We start from the raw sequence: 21841 nt of genomic DNA, 5'->3' as shown, positions 1-21841 counted from the left end.
CTGCACTGTTTTTTTTTATGTGGTGTAATCTAGGTAGTGTACTTGCGGCTTTGGTAGTGGACATGCTGGTTGACCGATACAGTAGACAAGGAGACAACGAGCGTTCGCTACCCAGCACCTCCACCACTTGAATCGGTTGAGTGGAAGTTATTTTTTATCGCTAATCATAACTACCTGTTTCATGCGATGTAAAGCACATAATAGTAGCAATCATGAATTGCCTATGATTATCTTTCCTGCCAGTTTATTTTTTGCTTTTATATTGTCTTGCTGTGGTAATAGGCTAATGACTATATTGCCAGGAAGCGTATTGTGGATAGTGTTGCGCATGCCGACACCGCCTGCACGCGGCCTTATCCTGGTCCAGGATGCACTGCGATTCAACTGCGAAGATCGTGGCCGGCACGTCGACCATTCGTTGATTACGAGATAGCCCCAGATTCCACGACGACTGTATCTCGGAGGGTGAACGCGCCTTGCAATCCAGTGGGGCATTCTGCTCCCCGACGGCCGTCGAACACGCTGTTCGCCACCCGCTAAGCCGATGTGTATACTTTCCTTTAGTGGGCGCAAGTCCGCCAAACAAACGGATTCCCTTCTATTTCTACGAGCCTCCCGGTCTCCTGTCTTTGGGCTACCCTCACTCTTATGTGATAATATATATATATATATATATATATATATATATATATATATATATATATATATATATATATATATATATATATATATATATATATATATATATATATATATATATATATATATATATATATATATATATATACATATGGGACATGACACACAAGCACACAGGACGAGATTACAGAAGAAAAAAAACAGAGGAAAGCAGAAAAATACGCAGGCTATTTCCAGAGACGGCATTCAGCCACTGTTTACTTGATGAATAGCAAAACAACATGGGTAATGTCACTGGCTTCAAATAACGCGCAGTAAAGAACAAATGGTGGTTTTGCATCCGGAAATGTGTCTAAAAAAAGAAACAAAGATCGTAAAATAAGTCAAGAAAATGCGTGAAATCGTATATTGATAAACGAAAAAAACAGAAGCATGACGTATGTGAGTTGTGTTCTGAATATTATTGGCTTAAGGAAATTTAAACACACACGCGCCTCCAAGTGAAAAAAAAAGGAACTAAAAAATAGAAGCTGAGGAACTGCCTAACGTGACTGCGCGTTTCTCGAGTTTTCAAAGCTTCTTAATCGAATTGATACACCTGCAGTTCTCGAGCAATAAAAAGTCAACTAAACTGGTAGCGACCTTTCTTTCAAGTGGGAAGCCTCACAATTGGCTGGAATGGGAGAGCGTGGGATGAAACAACGCTTTGTTCGCACTTCTTAGAACTCACGTGTAACGCGATCGTTCACGTCGGAAAACGGGGATGTAAGTCTCCTAGATACACTGGAGCAACACAACTCAGAGAAGATATAAAAGAACAGGAATTTTGATCTTTTTTTCTTTTATGTGTAAGATATTGGGCAAAGCAGAGAACCAATCACATCGTCCCGTTTCGTTGGTTGGAATTACATGTCGTAGTGAAGGAAACTTCAGAGTGCACTACTTACTTTGGAGACCCAACAAAAAGTAAAAGAAAGTAGGATACTACCATAGAGAATGAAGTTATACTTTCGAATAGACACGTCTCCCCATATATATATATATATATATATATATATATATATATATATATATATATATATATATATATATATAGAGAGAGAGAGAGAGAGAGAGAGAGAGAGAAAGAGTGAGCTTTTTCCTTTGTATTTATTGCGAACCTTTGGGGAGCGATCGTGCTGACACGACGAGTGTCTAATGCAATATTGGGAACCGACTTTCCAGCAGAAATTCGATACTCAAAATTGAACATGGTGCCTTTGGAGATACGGGCTGTTTAAACGGGCTTGACACTCGAAGCACGGAAAAAAGGGTGCCTGTACTAGATTCATCGTTGCAACATCAATGTGACCGTTCTTCAGATACGGTTGCTGCGTACATGCAAGGGCGGAAACGGCCATTTAACTAAGAGTTATTGTGGACGTGACTAGAAGGCCTAATAGCGAAGTGAAAAGTTTGGAAGGACATTATATTGCGCAAAAATTTGTGATACCAAAAACTGGTCGTGCGAACGAGAGAACCATTGAATGAATTAGGGAGAACACCGAAATGGTCTGCTGTCAAGTGAAAAATCACAGAGTGAAGAACAAAAAATCAAAACATGCAAACAACTCATGTGTGCCTGCCAGAATAGGACTGCACTGCCTCATATTTTGAAATCTAGATCATGTGTTGCTTGTGTTTTAGGGGCGAAGCTCCTTATGGCGTGGCTTGTGCGTCCTTCGTAGGACGTAACCACCAGTGGCACATACCCGAAATAGCGGTCCTTACGATGTTGACCTCCAAGGTGGTTCCGGTGAGAGATTTCTTCTGTGCGTTGTTGAACAATAAAAGATAGTGCTCAATGCACATGTTAATGGCTGCTAAGGGGGAATGAGAGACAGGAGCATTCGGCCTTTAGGTAACGCGCACGCTGCGATCCCCATAAGCAGCTATTGGCGTGTACATTGAGCCCGATCTCACAAGAAAGGGTTGCTACGTTATACTCGCTGGGTGTAACCTCCTTGGTTTTAGAAATGTTTAGCGAACGTTGGGCCGCATAGCCATGAATACAGTGAACTAGTATATACCATGAACTCGAGGTGGTTAAAGGTGGGAAGTAAACCCGAAGCGCAAGCCGTAAGAAAGTGTGCATGTGCCACCTCCCGTTTAGTCCTTGAAATGTCCGCTGGATGGCGGTGCTTCTATATGGAAAATATATCATGAAAAGATGCGAGATGGTGGTACTTGGAGTGCTGAATAGATGGACGAACGGACACACAGACAGATGCATGGATGTACGCATGAACGGACGCAGGCGCGGATGCATGGACGAACGCAGGGACGGACGCACGAACAGACGCACGCACGGACGGGTGGATGGACGCATGGACGGTTACACAGACGTACGCAGGAACGGACGGAAGCAAGAACGAATGGACGGACGAATGCTTCGCCTCACTCCCCATCATTCACTCCGTGGATATGCTGCCATTTTTTTTTACTTTGCATGTTTATCAGTTACAAGTGATACCTCAATAGACTTGTGCGTTCAAAGAGAGCAATCAGATTGCTGTAGCTCGTCTCCCTTCTGTCTACTTGTTTGTCTCTTTCTTTAACCTGGACATTGCAAATATGAGAAGGCATTTCATCATCACTGCAGTGCCCAGAATATAGTTGAAAACAAGTTAATGAATGAATACATAAATTGTAATGATGAATGTAGTGGGTTATGCAAAGTTTGGAAAACACATTGTCAGTGCTAAGCCCGAGACGCTCGGCCCGGACGTTGTCGCTGATTTCGCTTGCTAGGCCAACGCTCCTGCCAGGTCTCGAATAACAGTTCTGAATGTCTCAGTTCTTCATTATAATTGGTGGAGTTTGCTGGGTCTCCTTGCAATCCCGGAATTGCGAATCCGGACTCGACCTGCCGTCATGACCACTGCATCTGCCACAAGCCCTCCACCTATGGCGCCCAGGGCCATCGTGTGCTCCGGCGCGGTCCGTCAGCAAGATCCTCCCATATTCAGCGGCACTGACGATCACGACGTCGACGACTAGCTGGCTACTTACGAACTCGTGAGTGTCTTGAACAAATGGGATGAAGCCACGAGACTTGCCACTGTCGGCATTTACCTCAGTGGCATAGCCCACTTGTGGCTCCGGAACCATGAGACTGACGTTCCCACTTGGACAGCATTCAAGGCAAAATTCAGCGAAGTCTTTGGTCGTCCTGCTGTCCACAAACTTCGTACGGAGCAGCACCTTCAGTCAAGATCTCAACTGCCTGGTGAGAGTTCCACAAGTTACATAGAAGACGTCATTGACTTGTGCAAACGCGTCGATGCAAACATGACAGAGGTGGACCGCATCAATCATATTTTTAAGGGTATCGACGAGGACGCCTTCCAGATGCTCATTTCAATCATGATAGCGCTGATGTATTTTCAGGAATTCTCACTTTCGATATTAGTGATCATCTGCCAATCTTTGTTTTCGTTCCGCGCCCCAAAAGTAAAAACTGTCATGCACGCAGTGCTCCATTTTTTAGAAGAAATTTTAATAATGAGGCACTGAATGCATTTAGGTCATTGGTCGAAAATATTGATTGGACAGATGTATACAACGAGAAAGATCCGAATTTATCCTACAATTTATTTTTGCAGAAAGTTAAGCACTCGTATGACTCTGCTTTTCCACTACATTCAGTTAAAGGTAATCGAAAATCTAGAAAACCATGGGTTACTCGTGAGTTATACCATAGAATTAGAATGAGGGACAGATTATTTGACACTTTCATTCGTGTAAAAGACGAAACAATTCTCCGGGAATATAAAAAGCTCAGGAACAAGCTCAATTCGGATCTTCGGAAAGCTCGCACTCAATATTACCAAGATGTGTTTGCGTCGATATCAGGTGACCCCAAAAAAATATGGGCTACAATTCGTAAACTCAAAGGCAGCTCAAATATTATGATCCCTAGCACACTTATGTTTGATGATGTGGAATATACCAGTACTCCACTGGTGAACAAATTTAATGATCACTTTTTGCATGCTGGTATTGCAAATAATCCTGGTACTAACAATCTTACAAATGATCTATGTGGATATATATCATCTCACAGTACTAACTCCATATTTCTGTCTCCGTGCACTGCAGATGAAATTTGTAAATTAATCAAATCTTTGAAAACAGATAGCGCAGCCGGATATGATGAAATCAAAGCGAGACCAATTATTCATGTTGCTGATATACTATGTGCCCCGCTTTGTCATATATGTAATAGCGCGCTATCTACCGGGATCTTTCCTGCTAGTATGAAAATAGCCAAAGTTGTAGTCTTGCATAAAGGTGGATCCTTGAATGATCTGAATAACTACAGGCCCATATCTGTGCTACCTCTTTTTTCTAAAGTATTAGAATTAGTTGTAAAGTTTAGGTTAACCCAATTCTTGGATGAAAAGCGGGCACTTGTTGACAATCAATTCGGCTTTCGCAAGAATAAATCAACCGAGGAGGCACTGCTGAGTGTTAAAGAAGAAATAATTGAAAATTTTGAAAACAGGTTATTTACTGTTGGAGTTTTTCTTGACTTCAGGAAAGCTTTCGACTCTATAAAGCATCACATTTTGTTTCAAAAACTTCCCGAATATGGAATTAGAGGCGTTACCTTAGAACTGATAAAGAGTTATTTTTCAGATAGATTTCAATTTGTAAGTCTTAATAACATAAGCTCAGAGATGAAGCAAATAATGTGCGGCGTACCTCAGGGGTCCATTTTGGGTCCTCTATTTTTTATAATTTATATCAACGACATTGTGAATATACCACTTACGCCTAAAATGGTTCTCTACGCCGATGATACCAGTTTATTTTTCTCTGGTCATAATTTAGCTGACTTGGCAATAGTAACAAACAATTGGTTGCACCAGCTGCTGATTTGGTTGTCCCTCAACCAGCTCCAGTTAAATGTTACTAAAACGAAATTCATTGTTTTTAAACCTAAGAATAAACCCGATGTCACTGACATTTCTCTTCGTTTTGATGCTTGCGCTATTGAACGGGTATCTGTATTTAAGTTTCTGGGAGTATTGTTCGAAGAACATTTGAGCTGGACTCATCACGTAAACAAATTACATACTAGCATTTCCAGGTCCAATCGAGTGTTTTACAATATCCGGCATCTGGTTCCGACTTGGCTAAAACGTCAGCTGTACTATACACTCATACATTCTCAACTATACTACTGCCTCTTAGTCTGGGGTACTACAAGCAAAACAAACTTAATCAGGCTGACACTCCTCCAAAAACAAGCTGTTCGACACATAGAAAACCTTGCTTATCTTGATCATACAGCACCGTTTTTTTTAAAAAATGAGATATTAAAAGTGGATCAGCTATACTCCCTCAAACTTGCTACATACATACACAGTAAAATGCGTCAAAATGAATCTATGTTTACACACATGTACTTGACTAACCGCAATCCATATATTTTGCGACACAGCCACCTCGAAGTTCCGTTTTGCAGAACAAAATATGGTACTAAACAGCTAAAATACATGATCCCTAGTTTCCTAAACCAGCATCCACAATTACTTAGCAATGTGTATGAAGTTTCATCTAAATCCCTGTTTAAGCGTGTTGTTAAATTATATTTGCTGTCTTGCGTGCCCTTCATAGTATGAGTAGACCTCTAACAACATGTGGCTTAAGACCTGTTACATTAAAGAACTCAATTCTACTATTCCTATATGTATGTCGTCGTCCCTTGCAAGTAGCGCTATGTCATGTTTTTTTTTTTTTTTTTTTCCGTGCTGAGCTTCCGCTTTCTAATGTATAATTTCTTACTGATAGCCACAACCCTGTTGGACAGTGCTTGGGTGGTTGGGCCATTGTCAGGCAGTTAATTCTGCCTTTAGCCATACCATCCCTCGACATGTATTATGTTGAAATAAACAATTCAATTCAATTCAATTCAATTCAAAAACCCCTGCTACTGTCGCTCAAGTTACCGAGCTCTGCCAATGCTATGATGAACTCCGCCGGCAACGTCTCGTCACCTGCCGTGCTTTCCCACATCAGGAATCGATGTGCGCCTTAACTCCCTCGCAAGGCCTCGTCCTCCTCTCGCAGATGAAAGATTTCGTGCGCGAAGAAGTTGCCCGCCAACTCTCACTCATCTCCGACCTACCGGAGCGCAGTGCGCTGCTTAGCCCTACACTACGGACTATTATACAAGATCAAGTGTCTGAGGTGTATCCTCCGCAGCTGATGCCACCAGACAATGCACCATTGACGTACGCCGAAGCAGCAGCACGACCACGACCACAGACGTTCCAAGCGCCGCCTCCACTGCCTGCTCCTGTTTATGCCGCCCAGCCGCCACGACCTCCAGTCCGCCGAGTCCCTAATCCATGGCGCACTGCCGACAACCGACCGATCTGCTTTTCGTGTAGTCTACCTGGACACGTCGCACGTCCGTGCCGCCGCCGCCCACTCCACTCACGTAAAAACCCTTGTCCATATGAGAACGATTACACGTACACTCCCTACACTCCAGACCCCAAATTGTACGCTCCTCGACCAAGCCACCGACCAGCTCCTGATCGCCGATCTCCTTCTCCACGTCGACGCTCGCCCTCCCCGATGCGCCGACGCCCCCCTACAATCAACGCGGAAAACTAAATGACGCAGTTCCCGAGGCAAGAACTGCGTCCTCGTCACAAAGCACAGGCCCTCTTCGTTCGCCACCGAATGTAATTAATGCCGTTCTTGAAGGTGTACTCGTACTTGCCCTTATTGACACTGGTGCCGCCATTTCTGTCATCGCCGAAAAAGTTTGCCGTTCGATTCGAAAAGTGACAGCGCTTTACTTGGGTTCATGTCTTCATACTGCCACTGCACAGCCTGTGCAGCCTGTAATTCAAGGAGTGTCCTACATAGTGCAGTTCGTAGTACTCCCGCACTGTTCTCGTGACATCATTTTAGGCTGAGAGTTTACTCCCATCACCAAGCCGTCCTTGATTGCGCCCGTGCCGAAGTCGTCTTTTGTCCCCTTGGTGATGCGCTACCAGCGCACGATCGCCCTTCCTACGCGAAGTTGGTCATTACTGACGACAACCACATCCCTCCACGCGCTACTCTCTTCGCACCTGTGTCGTGTTCCGCCGTCGTCAACGCTGCGGCATTCTTCACGCCTTCCGCTGCTTTCGTTCATCGCCACTTATCACCGCTCCCAACCGCTCTGCTTATTCTTCAAGGTGGTGCGACCGACGTGCCCGTGGATAATCCGTTCCCATTCACGATTACGCTGCTTCGAGGCGAATGTATCGGTTCGATAGAATCATTCGAAACCATCGCTACACTTGACGTTCCTGATGGATCACCGGAAGTCAGCGCCCTCTCCTGTAGTTCCGTGAATGACCCTTCTTCTACCGACATCTTCAACCGTTTCATCGACGTAGGCCTAAACCCACAACAGAGGTGTGAGCTTTTGAGCCTCTTCGACAAGTTTCGGTCATCTTTTGACAGTCACAGTGCTGCTTTAAGTCGAACATATACCGTATGCCACTAGATCGACACAGGTAATCATCCACCAATACGGCGGCGACCATACCGTGTTTCGCCGACTGAACGCCGTGTCATCGATGAACAAGTAGGTGACATGCTAAAGCGAGGCGTCGTTCAACTATCAAACTGTCCTTGGGCGTCGCCGGTTGTTTCAGTTAAAAAGAAGGATGGCAAGTTACGTTTTTCCGTAGATTATTGTCGCCTAAACAAAATAACACGGAAGGATGTTTATCCTTTGCCTCGAATCGATGACGCCCTCGACTCTTTACAAGGCCCAGAGTTCTTTTCCTCCCTTCATCTACGCTCTGGGTACTGGCAAGTGCCTATGAATCCAGATGATAGGCCAAAACTGCCTTTGTTACACCAGACGGCTTATACGAATTTAACGTGATGCCATTCGGCCTATGCGATGCGCCGGCAAAATTTGAGCGCATGATGGACACTATCCTACGAGAGCTCAAATGAAACGCGTGTTTGTGCTACTTAGACGTTGTAGTGGTATTCTAGCCCGAATTTCCCGCGCACCTTCGTCGCTTGGAACAGGTTTTACGCTGCCTCTTTGCAGCAGGCCTCCAACTCAACTTGAAGAAGAGCACGCAAGATGACCATTCTCGGACACGTCGTGTCGAAGGATGGCGTTCTTTCCTCACCCCACTAAGCTACGTGCTGTTCGCGAGTTCCCGAGGCCCGCGTCTCTCAAGCAGCTGCGTAGTTTCATTGGGCTTTGCTCATACTTCCATCGCTTCGTCCGGGATTTCGCCTCGATCACGGCGCCTCTGACAGACTTACTTCAGGGAGACCGCAATTTATCTGCGTGGTCTCCAGCCTGCGACAGTGCCTTTACGAAGCTCCGTGAACTGCTTACAACACCATCCATACTGCGTCATTTCGGTTCAAGCGCTCTCACAGAAATCCACACAGATGCTAGTGGTGTCAATCTTGGCGCTGTGCTCGCCCAACGAAAGCCTGGTTACCAAGAATATGTTGTTGCGTACGCGAGCCGCACTCTTACAAGATCAGAAGCAAATTATTCGGTAACTTAGAAAGAATGCCTAGCGATTATATGGGCAATTACAAAATTCGGCCTTATCTGTACGGCCGCCCTTTCGAAGTTGTTACCGACCACCACGCGCTCTGCTGGTTATTCTCCCTGAAAGTTCCCTCCAGACGCTTGGCCCGAAGGGCCTTACGGCTCCAAGAGTACGACATCCGTGTCATTTATCACTCAGGCCAGAATCACGCCGATGGCGACGCTCTTTCGCGTTCGCCTGTTTCTACTAATATTGCGAGTGTCTCCATACAAGACAACTTCCTTCCACTATCAGGACCCATCAACATGGCTGCGGAGCAGCGCAAAGACTCGTGGATTGCGTCTCTGATGTATTACCTATCTGAAACACTCGCCCACCCGCCATCTCGAGCACTACACCGACAAGCCTCTTACTTCGCCATCCGTGATGGAATACTTTATCGCCGCAACTGCCACCCTGACGGCCGCAAATGGCTACTCGTCATACCCAGGCATCTTCGTGCCAGCATACGTGCTGCTTTCCATGCTGATCCGCAGTGTGCGCACGTCGGTTTCATTAAAACCTACGCCAGGCTACTTTTGCGGTTTTATTGGCGTGGCATGTACACATTCGTTCAAAAGTACATTCGATCTTGCACGTTTGATCAGTACATTCGATCTGTCAGTACATTCGATCTGCCAACGCCACAAGCACGATTCTAGCCGCCCTACCGCCCCAATGCAGCCGTTACCGTGCCCAGTGCGACCATTCGACTGGGTTAAAATAGACGTTTATGGTCCTCTACCATATACATCAGCTGGGAATCGCTGGATTATTGTAGTGATCGACCATCTCACGAGATATGCAGAAACGGCCGCTTTACCAGCCACGACGGCACGTGACGTTGCGTCTTTCCTGCTGCAACGTTTTGTTCTGCGTCACGGCGCTCCACGTGAACTATTGAACGACCGAGGCCGCGTCTTTCTCGTGGATGTTATTCAAGAACTTCTTGCTGAATGTCATGTGATTCACCGCTGTACTACCGCATATCGCCCACAAACAAATGGCTTGACCGAGCGTTTCAACCGTACTCTTGGCGACATGCTTTCTATGTATGTCGCCTCCGACTACAACAACTGGGATCTTATTTTTCCCTACGTAACGTACGCTTACAACACGGCACCTAAAGCGACAACAGGCTTTTCTCCCTTCTTTTTACTTTATGGTCGAGATCCGTCATCTCCAATCGACACCATTCACCCTTACTGACCTTACTCATCCGAAGGCACAGCAGTTTCCGAAGCCACTCGGTATGCGGAAGAATGTCGGCAATTAGCTCGCACCGTTACAACGCAAGAACAAGGGCTACAGAAATTTCGTCACGGCGATGGACGGTCCAACTACCAGTTTTCGCCCAACTCTCTTGCTTGGCTGTGGGTGCCTTCAGTGCTGCTCCTGGTACCTCTACAAAGTTTGTCAGCAAGTACCATGGACCTTATCGTGTCTTAGACCAAACTACCGCTGTTAACTACCTCATCCAACCCCTCACGGCCACTGTGGACCTGCGTCGCCGAGGCCGCGAAATCGTACATGTGGATCGCCTCAAACCGTATCACGAACCACTTGTCCTCACGACACCTTAGAACACTTACTTGGCACAATCTTCAGCGAGGGGGAAATATGTAATGATGAATGTAGTGGGTCATGCAAAGCTCGGAAAACACATTGTCAGTGCTCAGCACGAGACGCTCGGCCGGGACGTTGTCGCTGATTTTGCTGGCTAGGCCTACGCTCCTACCTGGTCTCGAACAACAGTTCTGACTGTCTCATTTCTTTACTGTAAAATAAATAAATAAATAAATGTCGATAGATTTTGCTTCTCATGGCAGAAACAATATATATTTTATTATTGATTTAAGTGGAATGATTATAAGAATAGAATGTTCATGTGGTTTTTGAAGGTGACCAGCAATTGGTCACGATCACGTGGTCCACGGCAACATCCGGGCATAAATTACTTGGCCTATAATACAATATTGATGTCCACACCGATAATATAGAAGATGAGGCCCTCGGCTGCTGACCGGAAGCTGCGGCGCTCACATATCGATGGAGCTGAAGTACCCGAGGCACGGTACTGTGCGTTGTCAGTTCGCGGTAAATAAACACGCATCTCCGCGAAGCGAATCATGGCGAGTGGGCGAATAACTGGGGAGTTAAACCACTCGCCCACTCTCGCATGGGAATGAGTGACAACGCGCTTGTACAGTGTATACAATGTTTTATTTGTCGTAACTCGTGCGTTGTGTTCAGTTTTGCATTCCTTTTAGGGGCGAAGCTCCTTAGGGCGTGGGCTGTGCGTCCCCTGTAGCCTGTATGTAGCCACCTCTCGTTTAGTTCTTGCAGTGTCCACTAGATGGCGGTACCGTCTCCTGTATGTCACCTCTTCTCGTTTAGTTCTTGCAGTGTTCACTAGATGGCGGCTCCGTCTCCTGCATGTAGCCACCTCTCATTTAGTTCTTTCAGTGCTCACTAGATGGCGGGACTTGTAGCTGATGATGAAAAGATGCAAGATCTTATAAACTAGACGGCGGTACTACAGTTGATAATGAAAGATGCGATATGTTATAAAATAGGAATGATGTCACATATGGCACGTGTAATTGGTGGAAGGCAATCGTTCGATTTAGTGCGGCGACGTACGCTAGGGGGAGCATTGTAATAAAATCGAGTAGGCAAAATGTACCGAAGATTCATGGTTTACCAGGTTTTCCTCCAGAGCTTCGCCCACTCATCATCATTCACTTCGTGGATATGGCGGCACTTTTTTTGACTTCCTTATCGCTGCGTAGTGGTTCGTGAAATGTAGAGGCAATGGCTATTCAGTGTAATTTAACCTGACGTTAGCAAAGACAAGGTCTGTGCACGTGTTATATATATTGAGTTATTTATATAGAATTGAGATTTCTAGGTTGCCCCGCCGCGGTAGTCTAGTGGCTAAGGTACTCGGCTGCTGACCCGCAGGTCGCGCATTCGTATCCCGGCTGCGGCGGCTGCATTTCCGATGAAGGCGGAAATGTTGTAGGCACGTGTGCTCAGATTTTGGTGCACGTTAAAGAACCCCAGGTGGTCGAAATTATCGGAGCCCTCCACTACAGCGTCTCTCATGATCATATGATGGTTTTGCGACGTTAAACCCCACAAATCAATCAACAGATTTCTAGGTTTTTTTAGGTACGCGTGAATGTTTCTTTTCTTGAATACATGCCAGAATTGTTCGTGGGCTTACTTATCAATTTTCAATCTACGCGCACATTGATGGGTGCGTCATCGGGCATGCTTCTAGGAAGACATGACATCGTTTTCTGAACGTTTATTGGGGCGCGGACAACTTCGCCTTTGATTCTATACTGCCCGTCACCCCATGGTAAACGTCGGATGAACATGAACGGGACTCGCCTTTCGTCTCCGGGGTAGCTTGCTCTCTGCGCAGACTTTGAGCCGCCGCATGCCGCACTCTCGCCTCCGCAGTAGCAGTTTGTAGTTGGCGTTGCCGCTTAGCCGCTCCTCTTCGCGAACTCTCGCCTCCGCGCTAGTTTGTTTTCTGCGTTGGTGTTGCCTTTCGCGAGAGCGTATTAACGTTCCTTTTCATGCATGTCAGACAGAGATTGTAGTCTGAAAGACGCTTATTCTTCATCCTCAGAAACGATACATTAAATAATTATAGTGGGTATACTTAACTTTCTCAGCAGAATGGCGAATGACGTAGTTATGGTGGCTAGAAGGGGGAGGTGACGCCAACGAGAGGCGGAGGCCGCTCCTCCGTTTCAAGCCGGGCGTTGGTGGCGCTGCTGACCGTAATGCGATGCTCGCTGCGCGCAGCGGGCCATCGAGTAGCCGTGCGCGATGCGCGCGGGCGTCCGATTAATTTTTTTGCCAGCAACGTGAATAAGCTTTAGGGGCTCGTTGGTGTAGTCTAGAATTTAGTATTAACGTGCACTGCACATTTGGATGAGGACAGGGACAGTGAAAAACGATATTGCGCAATGGCGCACTGTCAAGTTTGGTTGTTTTCCACTGTCCGTCCTCGTACAAATGTGCAGCTCATTTAAACGTGTTAAAGCAATTATAATTGGGCGTGACGATGGTTCACGGAAACAATTTTAACACCCAAGTTATTTTAACCCCCAAGTTATACACCATAACATAGTGGTATAATGGGTGCTCCCACTATACCACTATGAAAGTTACGGTGGGCACGTACCGTGGATAGCTCGCATGTGCTGCTGTGCCAGGCAAAAGAGAAAGCACAACGAACAACGGTCAAGCCTGTACGCTCAGGTCCTTCGCCGCTATAAGCATCAGATGGCCGAAATTCTGGAAGTCGTCCACTACAGCGTCCCTCTTAATCATAGGAAGGTTTTTGAAAGTAAAGCCTCAAATAATATTATTACTGCAAGGGCTCTTGCAAATTTTTCACTATGCCATTATTTTTTGTTCAAATTGGTTAAATACCACTACACGTTCGTAAGCAGCCGTGTGTACCTGCACAGCTGCAAACTTTCTTGTGGGGAAGAGGACAGCTTTAAACCTACCAGCTCCCTACTACTTCCCCTACCCTTCATTCTCCTTCAATGTCGAGTGAAAAAAGCTAGCTGGGCTAAATAAGGGTACATTTTTTTCTACATATTCAGCATTATCCTGAAAGAAAAATTGAATAACCAAATTTCCAAAGTGTAGTCACAACAGGGCAGAGTTATTCCGCCCTCGATGAAACTGCGGAGGCAAATTGGTACAATCTCTGCATTACGACAAAGCGGTAGATTTGCTGTTGGAAGCGCGTGATGGATAGCATAGGAGTGATGTTCAGCGTGAGTGCTAGTTCATCACCTTGTCGGACAAATTGGGAGTCTTACTCGTCGCCCGACAAGTAAGCAGCATTCGTCGTGTTTTTCCTGAGGCATGCTCTGTCTTCCCTCGAGTCTTTATTCACCGTCGGGGGATCTCCGTTTTAAGTATGTGATTTCCGCTTTACGTCAAAGTGCTGCAAAATTTAAACACACCTAAGACGCACGCAATCGAGGCTACAGAACCTTCTGGTTTGTCCGATGTATGTCTTACTGCAGCGTAACGGAACAAGATCCACGACACAAACAGCACAGAAACAAAGCACGTTCTGTGTTTCAGATAGCATCTTACTCTGTTTGCAGCTGGATAATTCACTAATTTACAAAACTTTGATAGCTTCACCAGATCGAAAATGCTTTGGGAGTTGGTAAATCATTCAAAAACAGAATGAGATACTTTGCGAAGCACACAACGCGTTTTGTTCCTTGTGCTATTTGTGTTGCGTATTTTCTTCCGCTATCCTGCGGCAATAAATACATAGGGCAATATGGAAGGTCCTTGAATATCAGTTTAAGAGAGCATGATGATAATGTTCACAATAGAGTTTAAGGACACCTCGGAACCAACTGCCGTGACTACGACTGCATGCCCCTTTTTGAGCTTTGCGAGGCAATAGACAAGCACCACTCACAGGTCACGCATGAGATAATTGAAGCCTATCACATAAGTAAGTTTGATCGTACATGTGTAAGTTCCCCATAAGTTGTGCTATTGCAACTAGGGATTGCGTATCTCGATCGTTTTCAAGCTGTGTAGTTGTTTCCAGCTCATTCGACAAGTGACAAGAGTTTGTTAACATTGTATTGCAGTGGTTGTTAACTGCACTTTCTATGCATGCCCATTCTTTTTTTCACCAATATATAATACACCACTCCGCTACTAAATCATTGTTGAAAGTCAGCGCTCTTTTCTGTCCTTGTTTAATGCTTTCGTAGCTACGCTTTAACTACTTGTACGTAGCTCTCTTCGTATTTTCACTTATGTCCTACCAACTAGCCAAGCTTCCACGCTTTCATGCTGCGTTGAAATGACACACTCTGAAGAAAACATGCATGCCTAGAAATTCGGGCTGAACGTTTTGAGCAAACTATACGTGACCGGGTTGCGACCTTTATTGTATACGTGGACACGTGTTGAAAAGAACATTCTGAGAAAACGTAATCCGCGTTTCATAACCGTGTTTCCATGCTCGTCTGGCAGCTTAGAAGACATGTGGTTTCATTTAGGACCATTTATATTCGAGCAGCAGTCGGCTTCGTTCAAAGGGTTCTAAATTTCACTACCTGTCGTGCCACGGGACATTTTGTTCTAATGGCTGTACTAGCTGGAATCAGAGAACCGAGAGGAAGAGTGCTGATGCTCTCAACACAAGGTTTCTCTCCTCCTGTCAAAAAATAGTTGACAAATGGCATGCGGGTACCTGAAAACTCTCGCCTGGCGACTTAGTTTTCTCTGTTGTTCTCGAACGAGTGGACAAGTTCGCTGATGTAAAAGTTTGTCGTGGCGATCCAGTCCTCGAGTTCGTTCTTTCTATATTTATCCACTTGTTTGAACGTGTGTTGGCCAACTTTAGGATGAAGTCACGGTTGTCACAGAATATGTGCATCTGTAGTACCTTGTCAAAGAGCAAGAACTGTGTAATGTGTGATATACTGGCTTAAGAGTTAGAGAAAAGACCATACTTCTATTTGAACGGGCCGCTTTGCTTTCGATATTTCGCTGGCTGAAGGAGCGTTTATATCACTTTTGTTTGACTTTGAATGCGTTATATCTTCAGTTTGTCTTTCACGTGGCAACAAGTGCTATAACTCAAGATGGCAGGCCTAACGTTAAGAGAGATATATCTGGCGTTCCTTGTGAGAGCAAGTACGTGCAGGTCGTTTCCGAGTTATGGTTAACGATAAGACATCATGCTGGTACATTATGTTTGAGATAGTTAACCAGTATTCACAATAATATCAGAGGTTTTATGGATCAAACCAACAAGGTTACGAGCACGCCACATCGGAGGGCTTAGGAAATTTCGACCACATCGGAGGGCTCAAGAAATTTCGACCATCTGGTGTTCTTTATCTTGCACTAACATCTCACAGTAATTAAACCGTAGTGTGTCGACGGCGCCAATAATAAAGCGAGTAAACTGAGCGTGAGCAGTGAAGTGATCGCCAGGAACTAATCAGATTACATATTCTGTGGGCGTATGACGGATCAGGTTGACTCAGAGTACGGTAGTTAGGTCAGCTGAGGTATACCTCCTACTTTTTAAGTAAAGATCAATATGTCGATAATGGCATTAGCGATTACCGTGCATATTCTAGTAGTTGTTTCTGCCAAAGGCGATGTCTAACGACGAAATCCCGGGCAACCATTTCTTACTTTCTAAACCTCTGACGTTTCCCAAATTAATTCACTACTTCGTATTTTAAGCAGCAGCCTAACCTCTTAAAAATACGGTCACTGCACCTCACTCAGCGGCAGTTCGCGGTGTACAGGTAGCATTGAAGTACATTGCCCTATCAGTTCCCCTTCAAGACAGTGCAATTAGCAACAAGCAGCACTCCTCTGCTTTTGTGGTACTGAGTATTCAGGGTGTTTATTGAGCAAAAGAAATGAATAAAACAAGGCAACAAAGGATAATGAGCTGCAGTAGCGAATACGCGTCGCTTTAATTGGCGGACGCGTGGTACCAAGCGCCTAGTTGCGTCACTGAAAGTCCGTTCACTGTCGTTGCTAATTGAACGCCCGCATCACTCGATGCCAGTGCTTATACCCTAATCAGGTTTCCTCGTTAGCTCTACCACTTTTTACCCAAGTGTCGGTAACCGCAACATGCAACAATTGTTTGCTTCCTTTGAGATGAGATTCTTGAGGTGCTTGTAATGACAAGTGCGGCACAGCTAGTATAAAATACGTATTCAAACTTTCCTTGACCATAACCTTGTGCCCATCTCTGCCTGTCTGTCAGTATATTTTCAAGTATCATTCTCAGTCATACCTACTGGCTTTACCTCGTCTCGTCTCGGCTAGATCTTCATTAAAAGTTGATTGATTGATTGATTGATTGATTGATTGATTTGTGGAATTTAACGTCCCAAAACCACCATATGATTATGAGAGACGCCGTAGTGGAGGGCTCCGGAAATTTTGACCACCTGGGATTCTTTAACGTGCACCCAAATCTGAGCACACGGGCCTACAACATTTCCGCCTCCATCGGAAATGCAGCCGCCGCAGCCGTCATTAAAAAGTTGGAAGTTGGCTGTGCGAGATTGCCGCTTTGTTTGGGTCATTTTTACCTCAAGCTTGTGAAGAACTTACAATCATCTTTCTCTTGACCTATTGACCACAGCCACTAACGAGAACATCTTCAGGAATCGTTTCGCTGACATTGTATAACCAAGGCACTTCAACTTATGAACTCATCATTTGTATGTGTATACTCTTTTTATTTGCAATTTCTCTGTGGCTGTAGGGACTGCTTTCAGCAATTCCGCCTGCCCTTCATTGTAAGGACGTACATAAATATTTGCTTCAACCAATGTTCAATTTCATGAAGTTTTCAATTATAGGAGGTCTCTCCATATATGTATACAGTATTAGAAATCACCGTATCAGAAAATTGAGAGAAAAAAGGCATCACGCTGTGAAAGTATTATTTTAGGTTTGAAAAAACCAACTTGGCGTAGAATTATGGCAACCGCTGCACTCGAGCACTTTGAATAGAAGGATGTTTTATGGCGTGAAATAAAAACAACAATGTGATTTTAAGAGCTCAGCTATGACGCTGCAGTGAAGAAGATGGCTTACAAATAGCAAGAATGAACCTGTTGAGGTGTAGTACTCATCACGGAATTCAAACAATTGAGTAACATAAAGAAGTAGCTTTGATACTTGGGCGAGTAGGAAAGCGTTCATAATTATGAAGCGGTGCAACCAAGAGACGCACAAACCATGAATAATACGCGAAAATGAGCACCGGACTCTCAACTGGTCTCTATACATCTTGTCTGTGTATCAAGATGAATGTAGAGCAGTTGAGAGTCCAGCTCCTACCTTCGTGTATTATTCATCATTTGCATTTATCCTCTCTTGGTTGCAGCGTTTCATAAACGTTACATTAAGAAACACTAAAAATAATTCGGCGATCCTATTATAACCACTCTAAATTGACATGTCACTGCTTCGTATTAACCAGAACCAGGATTAAACTGCGAGACGTTTTTGTGTATATAACTCGTGCAACTTTTCGAAAGCGCTTCTTCTTGAACGGCTTGGTCGTTTCGCTTTCTTCTTTCATTTTTTCCCATTTTCACGAAGTGTATCTTGCGCCAAGGTAAAGCATAGCTAAGCAATATATGCATACAAGGTGCTCGGGTTGTCTCCCTGGTAGCAGGCATGAAGGCGAAAAACTTTATTTTCATTCGGACACGACGCTCACTCCCCCTTAGCGGCGACATCGGGGGGCCGCATGCACGATGGGACGGGGAGATGCGTCTCCTCGGCCATGTCATGGGATGTCTGGATAGCCCGTAGCTATGGCCTTCCTTCTCATTGCCTGTGAGAGGGCATCCCCAGTATTCCTTCGTTGAGGGAGACCCAAGTATTCCGCTTTCTGATCAAAGTGTTTCACTTGAAGTAACTGTCACACCAGAAAAAAAGAAAACGCAAGCTGACGGATGAGGATTTCACTTGAAATATTGCTCTGAAGGAACACACTGGTATACGGCTCCAAAAAATGGCCTGTAAAAGACCATGGAAACAAAATAAATCTTGATGCCGCAGGCTTAAAGAAGCACCAATATTCTGAACCGTCTAATTGATTTGCCGCGAATAAGCTTAACTTTATCTCTTCGGCTCTTACAGTTCTATAAATGCCTAAACAGAACGCTTAAGTGAAAGATCAGCTCTAAAAACTCTCTGCAAGATACAACAATTTTTCATAGTCATGTAAAAACGAAACAGATTCTTTAATGGCTCGCATCCGTGTCGACTCTTTTGTCGAAAGAATCTCGATTTAACCAGAATGTTAAAACGAAATAGACAAGCCCGTATTCAACTGCATTCTAGAAGCCTTCGCATGCGTGAGGCAAGCCCCCATGAGGAGAAGTTAACTTAAAATCAAATTGTGAGGTGCTTATTAACTAACGCGGAAATTCGTAGCACATCAGGTTACGCCTTCTGCGTCATGGTTACGTATAATTGTAAACCATAAATGCTCTATTGAGCTGGGCAGTCATGATACGAATGGCAGCTGTTGAAAGGAGGAAGGATTCGCAACAAAGAACTCATGTATATTACGCTGACGGCTGTCAATAATGGGACACTAAAATGCAAAAGCTTTTTTCACGTATTACTTAAATACAATTTCACAATCGCCTAAAGGCCTCTTTTATTGCGACACGATGCTTGGCAAGCAATAAAACGCGTGAAAGGATTATGCCGGTAGAGACGCCACCTTCAAATTCTGAACCAAGCACCACGGTGTCATAGATTTTGAAGCAGTCTCCTGGGTTTCAAGTAGCTTCTAATCAATAAGATGAAACACATTGTTGTCTGCGTGTACCACAAACCTAGCACAGAAAATTGTTGAGAATTTTATAGAGCCAATGCCACAAAAATACGGATAAAATACGTTGTGAAATACTGGGCGTCACGCTGAAACTTTTTGGAGCGAAATTGTAAACTGAAACTACAACGTTGATTTTCTTCGCTAGTAACGACCTTATGATAGCCAAATATATGATATTATAGTTCTCAGAGTGTGGGTTGTGATTCTAACCAACTGATCGTTTCTGTTTGGTGTCCCTTTAAGAACTTAGTTTGAAAAGTTCTATAACGGTAAGACACTTACACCCCATCTCGATTAAGCATTGCCCCGCGTACTTTTCTTTGCAACAGAGCTGTTATGGTCGAGGTTTGATGTGTGTCGTAGGGGAAAAATGATCATGACCATAAACCGGCACGCATTCAATCATCAAGCACGCACTATTCACAGATAGTAACACGACATGGTGCAACATACGGTCCCTAATCAGCGCTTGCCGTCCGTATGTTACCTTGTTAATTTTTAGTGGACCAGTTGTGATGAGTCGTGAGATTTTCACATATGCACTGTAACTGTCATGGAGTAGAGCCGCTATGGTCAATCTTTTCATGTGTCATAGATGAAAAGATATAAAAAGAAAGAGATAAACATAAATAAATACAAGAAATTGCGCAAAATGAAAGGCGAGATAACGACTACGGTGTTAGAAAGACAGCAAAAAAAAAAAGACGTAGAAAGAAAGAGAAAGAGAATAAGAGAAATAGGAGAAAAACAGAAAGAAGTAGACATTGAAATGAAGTACTCGATAGACACAGACCAAAGAAAAACATAATAAAAAGTCAAAATAACCGCGTATACTAAATAGAGCAAAACAGGAGAAAAATACAGGTGAGTGGGTAAAAGCCAAGCCAAGCCATGACCAGCTAGGTGCCCACCAGCTCCACTGTGACCCAGCTTTGCACGACTTAGCGCATGCTGCGCTGATTGTTCTTTATTGTGATAGCAAGTATATGGACGTTATCGGTGGGTTTTTTGCGGACGGCGTCACCATCGGCGTCACCGTCATGTTCTGTATAAAGTCCAAATCGATAATGTTCTCCTGCGCGTGAGTGTTTTGAATAAATTTTGCTGCGTTTCCGCCTTCCCGACCTCCTTCAAGGGTCAATGCTCTCTCTTGCCGTTGCCAGGCCGCCTGACGAAGACAAACCAAAACGTTGAGCAAGTCAATGACAAATCGATGACGAACTGAAATATCCCTTGTTTCAACACTGCTAAATTTTGCCGTGTCCATCCTATTCCATTTTACAGTACAAAACGCAGTAATACAAATCATTAGTTATAATACTACGTGCAAAAACAGAACTGTATCACAAAAGCTCCAGTGTCCGGTGTGAAAGAGAAATTGATGAAGTAAACTGATGCTCCAATTACTCAATCAGAGTATGCGGCTGTGACATCATGTAATTGTGATAGAGAGATATATGTATGCGGCACACAAAGAAAGCTTTACATGTTTTGTTTTTTTGTTTTTCACAAAATGTCGATTTGAACCCTGAGTTGCTAAACTCTTGGAAGGACATGTTTGTGCACCCTGAAAATGATTTCTTCCTCTTCGCACAGCTTATGTATAGAGCTGTTAACACAACCTTTACTAGACTTCCAACTAAATTTCCGCTTTTGTACAAAATGAACATTTTGAAGACATGAACGTATTGCTACTACTGCTTACGCATCTTTCTTACTGCATCCGTTATATATAGTTTCGTCCATATGCAGTCATGCAGTGCCTTTAACGAATCTTGTCGGTCGTGACGCTGTGTCGAGCCACAATAACAATCTTATGCGATATCGACTGGGTCGATCCGCTTTAGTGTGCGCGAGAGTCCACTGCAGCAGACTAGTGGCGCTCCATAGGCATATATTTCTTGTCATATATCAACTGAGGCCACTTCTATTTCTCTCTCTTTTCCTACAGACGAGCCACAGCACATAAACCTGGTTGCTTGTCTTCGATAGAAAAGTGTCCTATTGTCACCGAGACCACGGTAAGCTCATGTTTAACCAGTTCTATGGTTTCCTCTTAGCAATGGCATTAGAGCCTACGTTCTCGTTCTAGCCTCTATAATTGTACTTTCCATTATTTCAACTGTTGTTTCCTTCAAGTCGCAAAGCAAGCATATACTGC

General features: G+C 44.5%; 1 protein-coding gene across 1 annotated transcript in view; it reads left to right on the top strand.

Annotated features, from left to right (window-relative positions):
* Window positions 1-21841, top strand: part of LOC142806528 (calcitonin gene-related peptide type 1 receptor-like) — a 205627-nt gene that overhangs the window by 54510 nt on the left and 129276 nt on the right. The window contains exon 2 of the mRNA XM_075891273.1: window positions 21632-21701. The gene's annotated coding sequence lies outside the window, so the exon portion shown is untranslated. The remainder of the gene's footprint in view (window positions 1-21631; window positions 21702-21841) is intronic.

The sequence above is a fragment of the Rhipicephalus microplus genome, chromosome 1 (genome assembly GCF_043290135.1).
Source record: "Rhipicephalus microplus isolate Deutch F79 chromosome 1, USDA_Rmic, whole genome shotgun sequence".
NCBI classification, from domain to species: Eukaryota; Metazoa; Arthropoda; class Arachnida; order Ixodida; family Ixodidae; genus Rhipicephalus; species Rhipicephalus microplus.
The sequence above is the reverse complement of the archived record's forward strand: the minus strand, read 5'-3'. Positions and strand labels throughout refer to the sequence as shown.